The sequence below is a fragment of the Podarcis liolepis genome (genome assembly GCF_965112155.1).
Source record: "Podarcis liolepis genome assembly, chromosome: 15".
Classification (NCBI taxonomy): Eukaryota; Metazoa; Chordata; class Lepidosauria; order Squamata; family Lacertidae; genus Podarcis; species Podarcis liolepis.
In genome coordinates this window covers 6,094,033-6,110,792 of record NC_139566.1, presented here as the reverse complement: position 1 = coordinate 6,110,792, position 16,760 = coordinate 6,094,033, and the positions used below count along the sequence as shown (strand labels likewise).

General features: G+C 44.6%; 1 long non-coding RNA gene across 1 annotated transcript; it reads right to left on the bottom strand.

The window, feature by feature from the left end:
* Positions 1-2,017: 2,017 nt before the first annotated feature.
* On the bottom strand, positions 2,018-3,683 carry LOC310693901. Its single transcript, XR_014519411.1, has 2 exons — positions 3,175-3,683; positions 2,018-2,573 (listed from the first exon to the last, which is right to left on the bottom strand). It is a non-coding gene; the product is annotated as an uncharacterized lncRNA (long non-coding RNA).
* Positions 3,684-16,760: the final 13,077 nt, after the last annotated feature.

Below are 16,760 nucleotides of genomic sequence, written 5' to 3'. Positions count from 1 at the left end.
GAGTTACTGAGGACACCACATAGACACAGACAAGCCATTTTATGCTGCTTGTGAACTCTGCTATTATCTGGTGTGATAGGAATTTTATGGTCTTAAATATATGGTAATGTTCATAAGTGTACCAACCAAGCACATACATAGATCAGCACAGGAAGGCCAACCTGGAACCATTTTGATTCCTAAACTGACCAAATCTTTTCTCTGCAGGGTCAAAATGGAAAAGCCTCCCCATTGTCTTTTCCTTCACAAATCCTGTCTTAAGGGTATGTCTGTGTTTGAATAGGGTGTGAGCCTGTGACCTGGCCCAGGAACTAAGTATTTATCACTACAAAAGACTAGTAGTAGATAGGTAGCCGTGTTGGTCTGCCATAGTCAAAATAAAAAAATTCCTTCCAGTAGCACCTTAAAGACCAACTAAGTTAGTTCTTGGTATGAGCTTTTGTGTGCATGCACACTTCTTCAGATACCTTCTTCTTCTTATCTGAAGAAGTGTGCATGCACACGAAAGCTCATACAAAAGACTAGCCAGGCTACCCAGGAAATCCAATCAAGTAACCTGCCAGACAGGAGATAAACAAGGACAGGAGAAAAACAACATTCAAATTTCTGTTTTAGACCGCCTTTTCTGTGATGCAGGTGTGATGTATCTGAGGGGTGGTCTTAGGTTACACCCCTTCTGTGATGTATGTATGATGTTTCTGGGGGTTGTCTTGATCTACAGGGTGGCAATTTCAAAAGTCTTTATAAGGCCTTGCACGCCATTTTCCGAGATCTCTCCTCTCTCCTGCAGGTGAGGGGAGCACCCTGTTGCAACAGATCAATAAAGGCCAAGCCTACAGGCTGCTGTTTTGCTCCAAGTAATCCCGGTTGGTGTCTTTGTTTTTTGTCCAAGGGAGCCCTCAGATTTTTCTGTTAACACTGGCAACTGAGGAGAGTGGCAGTGCATGGAGTGGAAGCATGTGGGTGCCATTGGAAGTTTGTCGGAGTGGCAATAAATCAAATTTATTGCAGGGCCGTTGCAGCAGACTCAGTGGGTCAAAAGATATACGACTCAACAAACTTTAACAAGGAGACATTGCTTAAGAGTAAGGTATTTTACGTGTTTGTGTCTGTTCATTGAATGTGTTTAAAAGCGAGCTTTGAGGATAAGTCCTCCAAACCGGCTTTCAATAAAAACAAACAAACCAATCTCCCAGGTTCAATACCGGGCATTCCCATAAGAACAAAAGAAGAATCATGATAGATCAGGCCAATGATGCATCTCATTCAATATCCTATTTTCACAGTGCAAAACCCCAAGAGTAAACCCTCCAGGTGCCCCTATTTTCCAGGGACAATTCTGGATTTATAGAAGCTGTCCCGGTTTTTTATTTGATCCCACAATGCCCTGCTTTTCCTTAGGACATCCCTCTTTTCACTGGAGAAATGTTGGAGGGTATGGAGTTATCCAACCCCTGAGCCAAAGAGATAAGTCACTATACAACCTGTAAAAGACATCTGAAGGAAACTACATATACTGAAGTATATTGTGGGTTTTTTATGTTGGAAGCTGTCCAGAGTGACTCACAGGTGAGTCAGATAGGTGGAATATTGATGATGAAGATGATGCTGATGATGCTGATGCTGATGATGATGATGATGATAATAATAATAATAATAATAATAATAATAATAATAATGGCATAGGACCTCCCTATTTTCATCAGAGAAATGTTGGAGGCTATGCAAGAGCACTCTTCCTTCCTGGGATTCCCAGCAACTGGAATTCAGAAGCATCACTGCCTCCCTTACCTGAAACCCTGGAGAGCCAATGTACACAATAATGTATACAATAATCAATGTATGCAATACTGAGCTAGATGACTAAGGCTCTGTTTCAGGAGAATGCAACTTCCTATGAACCTACATCAACATGACATTGACATTGGTCATTCACGGGATTGAAATGGATGATTCTTTGGATGAAATGCAGAGATGCTTAAAATAAAAAAGTTTAAAAGAAATCAAAGCTCAGGAGTTCATTATTACTAATTGTTTATTATTTATTCACCCATGTGTGCAAATTAACAGCAAATAGAAATAGCTGGATGATTCTCTTTGCTCTTCTCATGCTCCAAATATCACATGGGATGACCCCCTTAGAAGGGGAGAAGAGGTAGCTGAGAATTTGGAGCATTGGGGTGGTGGAATTTGTTGCAGGGATAAAGCTGAGAGTGCCTCAAATGCTCAGGAACTGTAGTTGAAATGACTCCACCTAATTCCTGCAGAATTAGGCCCTTCTAGGAATTCTCCTTGGTGTTACTTCAGCTGCTGAGATGGCACTTGGAAGACCTGCTGCTGCTGCTGCTGCTGCTGCTGCTGCTGCTGCTGCTCTTGTTGCTTCCCGTGACAGCCGGATGAACCCCGATTGCCATGACACCCTCCGCTGTTTCTCCGTCCCAGACAGCAGGAACCTCGGTCCTCACTGGTGGAAGACCTCCGGCCACCACAGCAGGACCCTTCTTCTTTCTCCTGCTTGTAGCATTGGTCTTTGTCCTGACGGGAGCACATCTTTCTTGGCTGTCAAAGCAAACCTGAAGGAAACAGAAGGCAGATCTGGGCTTACTCTTGTATAATTGGGTAATTTCTGACTGCATTTGCATCCTACCTTCCCTCCTAGGATCCCCACAAATCATTTATAAATCATTCTCCCCTGCCCCCTTCCACTCTCACAACAATCCTGATGTTGGGCTCCTTGCCACTAGCAGCCAATGTGGTGTCTCCTAGATGTTGTTGGATGGCAACTCCCAGCATCCCTGAACACTGGCCATGCTTGGGGCTGATGGGAACATTGGTGGGCAACAGATTGCTCCCAAGACCACATTCAGACCATACATATAAGGCCCGAAGAAACAACTTTAAACAGTCCTGGCTTCCCCCAAATAATTATTGGAGCTGTAGTTTGTTAAGAGTGCTGAGAGTTGTTAGGTGAATGATGAGAGCTGGAGTCCAGCAGCATTGGAGGGAACCAGATTGCTTCTAAGGCCTTCCACCATGCCAGTCCCAATGGGCACCAGTCACCACTGCCTGAAAGGAGGACAAGGGAGGGAGGGAGGGACAGAGACAGAGACAGAGACAGAGACAGAGACAGAGACAGAGACAGAGACAGAGACAGAGACAGAGAGACTGACTTACCTAGTTCACCAAAGAGATCTCTGGAAGTGCAGCTGTTGTGAATGTCAGCCTCCCATCCAGGACACCTTTTTATACTATTCCTTAGCCAACCCCTCCTGTCAAGTGAGCCATGGCCCAGCCATGCCTATTTGTTTTCTTTTCCTTTGAATTTTGTACCAATCTCTTTCTTAATTAGTTGGAGCTGTGCAACCTTGGCTTTGACTCATGGCATTGCACACAGAATTTCCAAGCAAGGGACGATGCCTCCATCCATTTGGGTCTCAGTCGTGTTGTCCTTGTGTCACCTGGCAATGATTGCTGGACACACCCCATATGAGTCCCAAGGTGGGGAAACCAGGGGTGTTTCTCTCTCTTATGAGATCACTTGGTGTGTGCAGAGGTAATCCATATTCCATGGAAATTTGGTTATTGCTACAATGAACCATCAAATGTGTATTTGATTACTCACCACTTTCATAGAATTCTAGGACTGGAAGGCACTAGCAGGGTCATCTAATCCAATCCCCTGTAATACAAAATAAAAAAATTCCTTCCAGTAGCACCTTAAAGACCAACTAAGTTAGTTCTTGGTATGAGCTTTCGTGTGCATGCACACTTCTTCAGATATCTATCTTTATTGGTTTAAAAAAATAAAAACAAAACAAATCCGAATCAACAAAAACAAAACAAATCCGAATCCATACATATTACAAAGAAAAAAATTATTTAGATTCATACATAACAAATTCCATCATGACTTCCGATCACTGCAATGTGGTTTCTAAATTACATTTTTGGCTACACACTTTCTATTGTCTCCCCAAAGTTGTTTCAGTTATATTGATTTTGTACAATTCTCTAATTTCATGCAGAAGTCCATTCAGGCCTCCCAGAGAATTTAGATTTTTGCAATGTTCTTTTAAATATACTCTGTAAATATCCCACTCTCTTTGGATGTTTGTTCTGTGTCATCTTTGCATATTCTAACATTTTCATTTGCCACTCCAGTTTGTTAGGGATGGAATCTCCTTTCCAGACTTTTTCAGTTAAACTTCTTGCTGTGGCTATTGCATACATAAAAATTCTCTTTAATTTTTTTTATTTAATTTTTTTGAATTTTGTTACTCATCATACATAGCAGAAAAGCTTCAGGCTTTTTGGTGAAGGAGAATTTAAACATTTTCTTAATTTCGTTATAAATCATATCCCAGAATTCCCTTATTTTTCTTACAATTCCACCACATGTGGTTCATTGTGCCTTCCACCTCTCTGCATCTCCAACAAATGCTTGGCCTGGTTTTGTACATTTTGGCTACTTTTACAAGTGTTAAGTACCATTGGTAAAGCATTTTCATGAAATTCTCTTTCGGGTCATAGCACGCAGTGATTTTCAGTTCCTCCCTCCATAACTTTTCCATGCTTCCATTTGAATATTGTGACCAAAATCTTTGGCCCATTAGACCTTTACTGATTTAACTTCCTCCTCCTTGACCTCCCAGTCTAGGAGGAATCTGTACATTTTAGAGAGTGATTTTTTTATGGTTTGAATTAGATCTTTCTCAAGTCTTGATATTTCTGTGGAAAAGCCCTTCTGTTTATCTTTTTGGAATGTCTCATTTAATTGGAAATATTGCAACCAGTCCATTAAGTGGGTTCAAATTTCTTCAATTTTTTTTTTTTAAATTAGCCTATTTTCCTTGTCTCCCAATAAACCTTTGTAAGTTGCTCAATTACCTCTCATGTCCCCCCCCCCCCTTTACCAATAATGCTTCTATCAGGGATAAACACCATGGCATTTTTGGCTCTAACAGGTCCTTATACTACGTATAGCAATTTTCGAACCAGGTGATTCAAAAAGCCTTTGTGGACTTTAAGCTTTTCATAACCTAGGTAAGCATGCCAGCCATACTGATTATCGAATCCTTCCAGATCCAGCAAGTGTTTTGTAGTGTCAACCATTCCCAGATCCAGGAGAAACAAGCAGCCTCATGATACAATTTCAGGTCTGGCAATGGGGGGGGGGACCACCTTATCTTTAACGTCACTTAATAGTTGGTGCTTGATCCTGGGTTTTCCCCCCAGCCAAATAAATCTTGAGATATCCCTTTGCCAATCTCCGAAACAGCTTGCACACCTGATCACTGGAATTGCTTGGAACAAAAAGATCATTCTCGGAAGCACGTTCATCTTTATCGTGGAAATTCTTCCCCAAAAGGAGATGTTTAATGTGTTCCGAATCTCCAAATTCTTTTTTTATCTCCTTCCAAGTCTTAATGTAATTATCCTGAAATAGACATGGTGCGCGCACACCATTTGAATGGCAATGTCCATCATTTTTTGGAAGCCCAACCCCCTCATATATTTTATTGGAGGGAAAATCCACTAGGGCACCATGGACTCCTATGATCTACAACCCAAAGGAGAGCATTAGACATTCATCTATATATTTTCCTAATCAGCCTTTCAAACTAACTTCTCTTCTCAGGTGGTAATCAGGTTGAGTCTGATTGGCAAGGAATTAGACAATATGACTCATCTGGGTGTTTTTGGAAAAGGTGGGAGCTGGGAGGAGATTCAAAAGAACACCTCTGCCTTTGCCTGAAATAAGAACAGATGTAATATAATAGGTACACAGTGAACCTTTCACTGAAGAGATTAAATTTAGATCAGCTTTTCTTAAAAGCCACCTGCATATTCCACTGTGGAAGAAGAATATTGGAAGCTCCTTTATACTGAGACCATAGGTCCATCATTCTAGCTCAATAATGGAAGAAGGATCCCAAGTTTAGCCAAAAGCATCTCCAATTGAAAAAAGAACACATGGGAAAGGATGGGAAATATCTTCCCCATTTTGAGGCCCTAGAGAGATGCAGCCAGTCACAGTAGGCCATAGTGGGCAAGATTATCTAGGCGGCTTCCTATTTTGGGAGGACTCCTAAATCAGTGGCAGAGAACCTTCTTTATGAAGAAGGTCTCAGGTTCATTCCCCAGCATCTCCCATATGTTTTGTGTAAGGACTACCTGCAGAGCTTGGGAGCAGAGAGGACAATGTGGGTGAAGAGTAGGAACATTATGTGTGTATGGAGAAGTGAAGATAGGAAAAGAACACCATGACACTGAAAGGCTTGCAGGAAAGAAGTTTTTAATGCCTTGAAAGAGGTAGTCATAGAAGGAATATGAAAGACTGGTGTCTCCCATGCCAGAGGAAAGTCTGGCTCATCCATCTGGAAAAGACAGCAACCATTTGCTTTGCAAGAAGATATCTTCAAGAGGTGGTGGCCATTGCAGTGTGGGATTTCAGGTCTTTTGGGAGGCATCTACTTCATCTTCTGCTGAGAACTTCCACCACCACCGCTACTACCGCAACATCCGCCGCTGCTTCCGCTGCTGCTTCCACCGCTGCTTCCACCACCACAGCATCCTCCGCCACTGCTGCTTCCACCTTGAGAAGATCCACCTCCTCGGCCACCACAACATCCTCCACCACCTCCTCCACCACCACCACCACTGCCACCACTACGGCAGCATCCTCCACTCCTCTGGCTTTGTTGAGATGATCCACCACCACCTCTGCCCCCACAACAACAGCAACCACCTCCACGGCCACCACAGCAGCCACAGCCGCCGCCGCCTCCTCCTCCTCCTCCTCCTCTTCCACGGCCACCACAACAGCAACCGCCTCCACGGTTGCCACCACAGCAACAGCCACCTCCTCCCTGTTGTAGTCGTTGTTGGCTCATCTTTTCTATGGCTTTGATGACTTCTGGAGAGAGAGAGAGAGAGAGAGAGAGAGAGAGAGAGAGAGCGCAAAGTCATTTTTTGATCTGGTTTCTCCAAGGGAGCAGCTTTTGGGGTATTCTGTAAAGCAGGTAGGTGATCCCTCCAGATGTTGTTGGACTAGAACTCTCATTTTTCTTCTTCCATTAGCCATGCTGGTTGGTGATGATAGACATAAGAGTCCAATAACATCTGGGGGTCCAGAGGTTCCCTACCTTTGATAAACATCATTTCCTAGACTAGTAGGGTTGCCACATGGGGAACATCGCAAATCATGATATTTTAGAGCCCAAACCTGAGACCCTGGGGTGGTTCCTTGTGATGTTATGGGTCCTGGAGACTGAGGTTAGTTGAAAGAGAGAAGCAAGCAGGGCATACCATCCCCAAGTATCTAGGCTATCATTTCCAGCCCGCTCTGTTGGGATGAAGCTTGCAAGTTGCATGCACAGTCTTCTTAATGAATTATTATGAATTATTGGTATTCTTACACACCTGGAGATTCAAGCCCCCGCCAGGTTTTGAAGGGAGCCAAATTAAACCTGTAGGTGTTAGGTTAGACCTGGGGGTCTGGCAACCCTATTGATCATCAGTGGAAACCTGAGGTCCTCCAGTTATTTTTGGACTCCAGCCCCCATCATTCTTTCCCTATCAGTCATGCTTGCTAGGAGTGATGGGAATCAGGGACCAACAACATCTGGAGGGCTACACGGTCCCCCTTCTTTATTTTACACCTCTGTATGTATGTTTCATATATGATCCCTGATTGGTTGAGACATGTTCTTTAAATATACTAGAATATTTGCCAAGGAAGTTATTTCCCACCAGTGGTGGACATGCAACATCAGCAACCTTTGCAATCCATGCTCATACAATATTTATCCTTGCACCTGCGGGATTAGAGGGAGCCCCAGAGAGATCTTTCTCTACAATATAGATGCCTCTAAATTGAGATGCTTTGTTCCCAAGTCAACATTGCTTTTAGGACATTTGACAGTTTTAAATTTTGTTTTCAGAATTCAAGATTGGTTCCTTGTCCCTGCTCAAGTCCAGCCAATCTAACCAGGCACAAAAAGAAATTTCCACCTAAATCCTGATTTTACAGCATTTATAGACAGTATTCAAGCTCTCACAAAATGCTATGTCAAACAAAAAATCCCAATAGGCAGCAGTAAAACACAGGCTTTGTATATCAAAGCCCTGTTCAGTTCAGTAATTAGCATCTCCATCATAGATTTGCCACTGACACGGACTCCTAGACAACCATGACTGGTCAAAGGAGGAACAGCTACTGTAGGTGAGAAGGATCAACAGTTTGACTAAGAGGGGGAATGGCCCCATAGCTCTGTGGGTAGCACAATTGCTTTGCATGCAGAAGAAGGCCACAGGTTCAATCAGATAGGGCTGGGTCTGCAGAGCCACTGTCAGTCAAGGTAGACAACATTGAGCAATCTGTAGCCAATGGTCTGGCTCCATACAAGGCAACTTTGTTTGTTCCTATGGAGGAGGACTGTGGCTCAGAAGTAGAGCATTGGCTTTGCATGCAGAAGGTCCCAGGTTCAATCCCTGGATCCTCTGGGAAGGGTTGAACTTAACAATCTAATCAAGATAAAGGCCATTCAAAGGTTCAGCACATCACTAAGAATTCCATCAGGTTCTAGAAAGGGGAGAGATGGGTCTGCAGGGCCTCTTCCCCTTCCTTGCTAAAGGACGAGTTTCATCAGGCTCGTCCCACCACTATTCTTTACAGCAGCCATTCCATCAGGGTGGAATACAATGCCCATCTCCCTTTACCTTTGGTCTGGCTGGCTGTGGATTATGAAAGTTGGGAGCCCAAGTATCTAAGTCCCAAGTTGTTAATGAGTTTCTAAGTTATCACAAGCATCTTGAATTTGGTTTGGTAAAATATTTTCATGAAGACAAGACAAGACAAAAGAGCCTACTGGATTCTGACAAAGACCCCTCTGGGCCAACATCCTCGTCTCCTAGTGGCCAGCCAGATGCCTCAGTAGGAAGCCCATAAGCTTCTCCTGAGCACAGCAGCAGTCTGTTCACTTGTAATTTCCAGTAACTGATGATCAGAGGTGCAATGCTCCAGACATAGCCACCACAGCCATTGATACCCTCAATCTCCGTAAATTTGCCTCATCCTATAAAAATGTCAGGAGAGCCTGCTGCATCATGCCAAAGGTGGCCCATATTGTCCAGCATCCTGTTCTCATCGTGGCCAACCGGATGCCTTAATGGAAAGGCTGGAAGCAGGGCCCAAGTGCAATGGTGGGTCTCCCCACTTTTGCTTCCCAGTAACTGGTATTTGGAGGCACACAGCCTCCACCAGTGGAGGTAGAACATAGCCATCGTGACTAGCAGCCATTGACCTCTCTGATTGCAAATCTGCAAAGCGATTGGTCCTACTCAATTAGATTTGGCAGAAGGCTCCCTTGAAGAATGGCAGATCCATTGACAGTACGGGAAAAAAATGAGGTCCTCACACTTACCCGATCAATCACTGAGAAGACGTTGTTGTCAAGTCAAGTGTTGTCGAGCGAATGAGGATCCCTTGGAACAAAAGAGCTTTTTATACCATCTCCAGGCATTCCATCTCAGAAACCAGTGGCATTCTGAAAGAGCTTTTGACGCACCCTTGACCTCAGATTTCCTTAACTCCCCACCATCTTGCATTAATGAGTTTTGACTCATTCCTACATCAGATTCCTATCTTCCGTTACTCTTGAGTATGTTATTCACCTGTGACTGTGGGTTCCTTCTGTCAGGATGAGTTGTTGTTTGAACCTAGAACATTTAGCAGGAAAGGAAGGTGCTCTGCAATTGGGCCTTGGTCCCATTATAGAACATAAGGAATTCTCTTATGCCAATCAGTCTGCAGTTTTTTAGACAGATGCTGCAGATTTTACCTGTGCATGCAGATTTGATGCTCTGCCAGTGAGCCACCTTTATATTACTGCTCTGCCACAATGCTATGGTCCTTTGCCTAAAAATCAAGTGAGATTTCAGTCCTGGTGTTCTTGAATAAAAATCTGGTTTACACAGGAGGATGTTTGCTACAGAGTCAGACCATGGTACATCTATCACAGTGTTCAACGCACTGAATGGGCATTGAGTCTTTGGGGCTGTTGTCCAATTGTAATCATTTACCATTAGCTGCTCAGATATTTTTATATTACTCTGCTGCCTTGCAGTTATACTCATTCGTGAGAAAGGCTTCAGAAGTGAACCCTGAGGAAAAAGCCATTCCTGCTGCCTTGTGGGTTACCATCAGGAGAAGAAACCCTACACAAATACAGAGTGGAGTCCTTAAGAAGATTAGACAGTGTCTTCCTTGCCTCCTTCCAGCAACTCCTGCAGCCAAACAGGGGCCACATGAAATGCTCTTTCCCTCCCCCCCCCTTTGTATCACACCAGCAAAGCAGAGAGTGGATTCTTATAATCTGGCAGCCCAGGAACTCTATGCATATGGCCCAGGCTTGTGCCCCAGAGATGACTCTTTGGTGCTGCTAAAGTAGCAAAAACCACATGGGAGGCAGCAGTTGTGAATCAGTGGTCTCTGCAGCCACAACACGTGCCGTGATTTTCCAGTGGTTCAACTTCACCGTCAGAGGTGCACTAAATTGTCTCTCAGGCCAGATGGATCCCAGCAATGGGGAGGGGGCATGTAATTGTCCTTAATGATTGTCATTAATACCCAAGGGAGAACAGATTGGGTGTCCGTAAAGATGAAAAAATGGGGGGGGGGGGACGACAGAAAATGGACCTATTTTAAAAAGGGCACAACTCCAGTCTAGGTGGGGCCCTTTTTTCAGTCTTTCAGTGAATGGGAAGAACATACTTTAAAAAAAAAGAAAGAAAGAGGCATGTAGACTAAATTTAAAATAGTGGAAGAGATTATTTTAAAAATCTGGTTCCACGTGGTTGCAAATTTAGCCCAGACCATCCCTAGTGGGAGTTTCCCTACAAATCCTATAAAACTTAGCCTCTTTATGTTTGAGTTTCCTGATTATTCTGCTCGAGATTTTGTCGCTCATCTCATCCTGAGTTTGGAAGAGGGTGAGCATGATCTTATTGGAGGGTGAGGTAGCTGGACTTATATCAGGTTTAATGTTCAATTCCATGGGGACATTTTGGAGGAGCTGCTTCACCTTTTCCTTGGGACTCGTGTTTCACCTCCACTCTTTCACGAATGTTCTGATTCCTCCTTTTCAGCTCTGTATTTCAGGTATATGTAAAGGCACCTGCTGAGATTATTTTTTAAAAGATTTAGGATGAAGAGGATCAAAGAAATTCATGGAAGATAAGACTGGATAAGTGGATAGTTAATGGAAATCCTAAGTGGAAGGGTCTTTGTCCATGAAGATCAAACCTCTCCATTCTGAAGGAAATCAGCCCTGAGTGCTCACTGGAAGGACAGATCCTGAAGCTGAGGCTCCAATACTTTGGCCACCTCATGAGAAGAGAAGACTCCCTGGAAAAGACCCTGATGTTGGGAAAGATGGAGGGCACAAGGAGAAGGGGACAACAGAAGACGAGAAGGTGGGACAGTGTTCTCGAAGCTACCAGCATGAGTTTGACCAAACTGCGGGAGGCAGTGGAAGACAAGAGTGCCTGGTGTGCTCTGGTCCAGGGGGTCACAAAGAGTCGGACACAACTAAACGACTAAATAACAACAAACAGGTGGGAGGGTTGCTGCTGTGCTTGGGTCCTGCTTGCAGGTTTCACACAGGCATTTGAATGGCAACAGTGAGGACAGGGTGCTGGACTAGATGGGATCTTCTTCTGTCCTTATGGGAACATGTGAAGCCTTATGGGAACATGTGACTATTGGCTAATCTAGCTCTGGCAGAGGCTCTCCAAGATTTCACACAGGGAGTCATTTCAAGCCCTACCTGGAGGTTCCAGCAATACAATCTGTTGTAGCAGGCAGATGACTCACCCTTTGACTGATGTTTCCTTATTCGTTGTTGACTTGCTTGTATTTATATTTCACCACCTGCCCTGGGGCAGATTATGCGATGGCCATAATAACAGAGTCAAGTAAAATCAGCGAAGGAGATCAGGTGCAGGACCAGAACAAAACAGAGGATTGCCCCAATATCCAACCAGTTGTCATTATTGCTATGAGGTAGGCAAAACCACCAGGTCACAGCCAACATATGCACCTTTTAAGCAGATGTAGGGCACAAATGGCCTCCAGATGTTACTGGACTACAGTACCCATCATACTTGACCATTGAGAATCTATGCTGGGACTCATTGCAGTTGGAGTTTAACAACATCTGGATGGCCATGGGCTCCCAATTCCTTCACACCCATGTGTGTGCATTTAATATGTGATCCCCAATTGGTTGAGACATGTTTCTAGGACACAGGCAGAAAACTTGGAACCTTCAAAATATTGATGGACTACAAATCTGATCATTTCTGACTGTTTCCCATACTGGATGGGGGCTGATGGGAAAGCTGGTTGAAGAACCTCTGGAGGACCACCATAACATTTTGGACAAAACGGGATGGGATGGACAAATTATTGAATACCAGCAAGACCGAAATAGAAGGGATTTGGCTGCTTAACCCATCCCCACCTGGTGGCCTTCCTTGAGCGAATTCTGGAAAGGGGGAATCGTCTCTCCATTGCAGATGGGGGTCAGAATGTGATACTGTACTAGGCAGGGCACTGGTCTGATCCAGCTCGGCTCTTTGATTGTTCTGATTCCATATGATGGGGAATTTGAGAATTGGTTAGGGGAATGCCCTGATTTCTCCTAGCCCAGCTTCTGAGATGATTTCCACCACTTTCCTGTAGATTACCATGGAAAATGAGCTGAAACAAATCAAAGCACTGGATGGGTTTGATTCACTAAGGAAGGGAGGAAGACCTACTGAATGCAGCGTATGAATGAAGCTATCCCATGGTTGACCTGTATATTCCACCCAGATTATTTTCCTATCTCAAATCCACCACCTCCTGCCAATTACGAACAGAGTAGTCACATCCTAAGCAATTATCATGCCCACACACTCCTCTGCAGGATGCTATCAACTTCAAACATTACTTATAAAAGTCCTGATGGTTTAGGTGTCAATTCATCAGCAGAACCCTTGGTGAAGCACCCAACTTGAGCGACCATTGGTTATGCAATGTAAGCTTCAGGTGTGGCTTCCAGCCATAAGACACATCCAGTAGTCACAAGAACACGATATGGTGACAAGCCTGTTGAATTTCAACCAAGGAGAAGAAATGTAGTTCAGTGCTAGAGCACCTGTATTACATGAAGAAGGTCGATTGTTCACTCCCTGGCGCCTTCTGGCACCTCCAAGTAGATCAAGGAGATGCTCTTTGAATCACTGGAGATCTACTGCCAATCAGGATAGACAAAACTGAGGTTGATGGACCAAGGCATTGACATACTTAGTGTCAGGGACTGGCAGGACTCTGAGAAGTGTGCACCATGGAAGGGGAGATGGAATCTGACCCAGGAGAGGAGTCCTGTGTTTTGTGGGGAACTGTGCTGGTCAGGAGGCAAGAGTCAGAGGCAGGGGGAGCTTCAGAGCTGGAGCGTGGAGTGCAGGATGGGTTGGAACAAGAGGAGGAAGCGGTAGGTGGTTTTGTCTTGAAGCTGCCACAAGACTCAGCCAATGGATTCATTCACTAGCTGAAGATGCTGGACTAGGTGGGCCATTGGCCTGATCTGTAATAGCTCTTCTTATGTTCTTATAAGTGAAGGTGAGAACCGCAACCTTCATACCCTGCCCATGGGCTCCTGGAGGAATCTTCTTTGCACATAGCTTGTGGGAGGTGTTTTGATCCAGTGGATGCATCCACTCGCAGAAGAACTGGGTGTGATTTTATTGCCAAGTCCACCTTTCACCTATATTCATGTAAACACACACTCACACACATATATATATAGGGCAGGTGCCTTCAGTGGCAGAACGTGTCAAAACACCACCCAGAGGCAGGGGGCAGGGAATGTCCCCAAGGGGGCAGAGGGAGCTGTATGCAGCTCACATCACATTCTCTATCACACGCAGCCTCTCCTCCCCCATCTGGGAGCTGGAGGGGCTGTGGATGGAGCTGCATGTGGCCCAGCCCAGCCCAGGAGAGGGGCAGCAGCTCTCTGCCTCCAACTCTCCACTTTGCCCCTGGGCCAAACATGACCCAGGAGTGGAGCAACACGGAAGGAAGCTGCCTCAGCAGCTCCGGAGCCAGGCTCTGATAGGAGCCTGTTGTGGGGCGCCTAGTCGTGCCCCCTCCAGAAAATGCACCTGGGGATACGCCCCTCCCAGTCCCCATGTTATGCCACTAGGTGCCTTCCCTGTAGTCTTCAGCAAATGTAAAAAATAAAAATAAAAATGTTTAAACAAGTTTATCCAGATGTTTAGAAGGTTGATGAGAGTTTTAATCGGTTTTTAGTTATTATTTTAACTCTCCAGAAGTCTTAAATTATTGTTATTAATTCTTCTCACTGATAATTTAATTTTTTAAATTTTTTTGTAAACTGCTTTCAGGGTGTTTTCTTTTTTACAATCCAGCAGTGTATAAATTTTATGATATAGATGTCATGAACACTTCTGACCAAGGTATAAGCTCTCCAGAGGAGTCAGAAAGCAGCTGACAAGAGAGAGGCTCGCGTTCTTCCCAGACAGCTGCGAACGGTAGTTTATCAACTCCCCCTCACTGTGATAATGACAGGAATGCAGAGAGTGTGCTAGACAGCAACCAACTCTTTCAAATGATACAGGCAATATCAGAAGGCGGGAGGGAAAGCAGTTTGACACTGGAAGGGAAGTTAATTCATCCAAGGAGCAGACGCATGAGAAAGGTCTTAGATAGAAAACAAAGCCAGAAACAGAAAGGGCATAGGTTCTGGATATTCTGCCATACCTGAAATCACTCCTCAGAAGGGTCAACTGATTCATAAGTCACGGGCATGCGGATGGGCATCTGAGGCTGAGTGTTTGTATTGCAATAAATCTTCAAGCTAATTACAACTTGCATGCTGTGTTAACAAGATGGCAGCCTGGCTCTTGACAATAAATAAACTAGATTCCTATAGTTTAAGGCTATCAATGGCTTCTAGTCCTGATGGTTATATTCCTTCCAGAGTAAGAGGTCAGCATATGTCTGCATTCCACTTCCTAGAGATTGCAAGTCAGGGAAAGTGCTTTTAAACCTGCAACTTGTTCTGGACTTCCTATCAGCAACTGGTTTGGAAATGAGAGGACTTGATGCTGTACTAGATGGGCCATTGGCCTAATCCATAATAGCTCTCCCAATATCCTTATGAGTAAAAAGTAAGGGAGGACTCTTTCCTTCATGTCCTGCCTAGGGGCTCCTGGAGTAATCCGACCGGTCACAGTAAGAGCAAGATTCTAGACTGACCTTTGGTCTGATCCAGAAGGATCCCTCTGATATGTTTTACATTCAGATCCCCGATACCGCCTATGCTCTCCAAAGCCTCCATCATAAAGAAGTCTTTTTATTTTCCCCAGATTGCTCTCTGGTGCAATCTGAGCTACCTTGCCCTGGAGGCTCCTTCACCAGCCCAGCCCAGAATCCAGGCAGAAACATATAGGGTTCATTGGCAAACTAGCATTGTTCATTTGATGACTGTACAGTAGTGGGTGGAAAAATTCGTCATATACCAAATAAATCTACATGTGCAGGAAAGGGGACAGGTAGACCACAGGTAGTGGTGGGGGAGCTCTTCCCCAGCTGCATTCAGACTTTGGGTGCAATGCCAGCAACTCCCGGCTGGTTGCCCAGGAACATACAAAGACAAAGGAATGTTTCTTACCGTCCTATTTTTATTCAGTATTTACAGAGGCTATAGAACCCAGCCTCTTGGATAATGGAGGGAATCTCCATCCCTCGTCTCTCTCACTTCCTCAATCGTCACTTCTACAGGTGCTGCTACGTGCCCTCTGTCTTTGAGCTCTTTGTTCTCCTACTTTCGAGACACACCAGGTTCTGGGAGAGGGGGGTCTGGAATGCTTTATAAAGACACTGTGTCCACCAGTTGTTGCCCTCCTGGTGGTTCCCCTTCCCCCTCCTCCTCTCCCAGTACTTCCCAACTTTTCTCCTCATCTGCCTCTGAGCTGTGACCTCCATCAAACCCCTGTTGTAAATCTAAACTGTCTTCCTCTTCTCTGGAAAGGTCAGGCTGGGGAGGTGGTCTCCTCTTCTCTGGAAGGAGAGGCAGTCTTCGCCATTCCTCCTCTGCCCAGTCCCTGACATGCAGTTAGGCAATCTTTAACTCTGGACCTAGTGGTTGAATTAAGTACTCCTCTCTTCAACAGGTAATGTGTGGCAGGGACTGACAAGGAATGAGATCTTGGGGTCTCCTAGGAAGAAATGTTGCAGCATTTGGGACTTCTTTGTTTAAAGAAAAGAAATAATAGAAATTTTAAAAAATAAATGCACAGCATAAAGAAAGTGGATAGAGAAAAGCTCTTCTCCCTCTCTCAAAACACTAGAACTCACAGACATCCAGCGAAGCTGAACGCTGGAAGATTCAGGACAAATTAAAGAAAATGTGTAGAGATGAACTCATTCCCAAAGCTAGCAGTGTTGAACACCTACTTGGATGGTTCAGAAAGAGGTTTGGATACATTCTTGGAGGATTAGGCTATCCATGGTTATTAGTTCTGCCTTGGACGTAGTTGCAGAAAACTACAGGAGGAGAGAATTGCTGTTTTGCTTGAATCCTGCTTGCGTCTTGATGACTACTATAGATGGTCTGCTTGAAGAATAGCTAAAGATGTCCCCTTCCTCCACCACTCATACCCAGTGCCGGATTTATGTACAGTGGTACCTC